Raw genomic sequence first — 664 nt, 5'->3', positions numbered from 1 at the left:
ATCATCTAATATTCAAATTTAGTTGGGATCCCTGTGTTTTATCTGACAATTCTTGAGGCTGACAAACATCAAACCCAGCCCAGTTCCTTCAGTGCAGCAGGATTTTACCTGGTGCAGATCTGTTGAGGGGAGTTCTTTTCCTACTCTGCCCCCTGGCTCTCCACAAATGGTGAGGTGCTCCGGATGCCCTGCTTTTCCTCTTTCCTTCCCTCTCTACAATATTGGATGGAACTCCATTTCCTAGGATATTGTGTGCCATTGTCCTGCCTCTGACTCCTTCCTTTCCACAGCCTTGGGAAACGTCCTGTTCTCTGGGAGATCAAGTTTCCATAAGGATGGAGTAAAAATAATAAATATTTACTGAATGTTTATTATGTTTCAGGCACTGTGCTTAGTCTGCCATTCTCCAAACTCATCCTGTGAGGCCAGCATCACCCAAATACCAAAATTAGACAAAGATACAGCAAAGAAAGAAAACTACAGGCCAATATCCTGATGAGCATAGACACAAAAATTTTCAATAAAATGTTAGCAAACAGAATATAGCAGCACATCAAAAAGATTATACATCATGATCAAGTGGGGTTCATCCCGAGGATGCAACATGCAAATCAATAAGTGTGATATACCACATCAAAAAAAATCAAAGACCAGAACTACATAA

The sequence above is a fragment of the Galeopterus variegatus genome, unplaced genomic scaffold (assembly GCF_000696425.1).
Source record: "Galeopterus variegatus unplaced genomic scaffold, G_variegatus-3.0.2 Scaffold1459, whole genome shotgun sequence".
NCBI lineage: Eukaryota > Metazoa > Chordata > Mammalia > Dermoptera > Cynocephalidae > Galeopterus > Galeopterus variegatus.
This window is presented reverse-complemented; position numbering follows the sequence as displayed.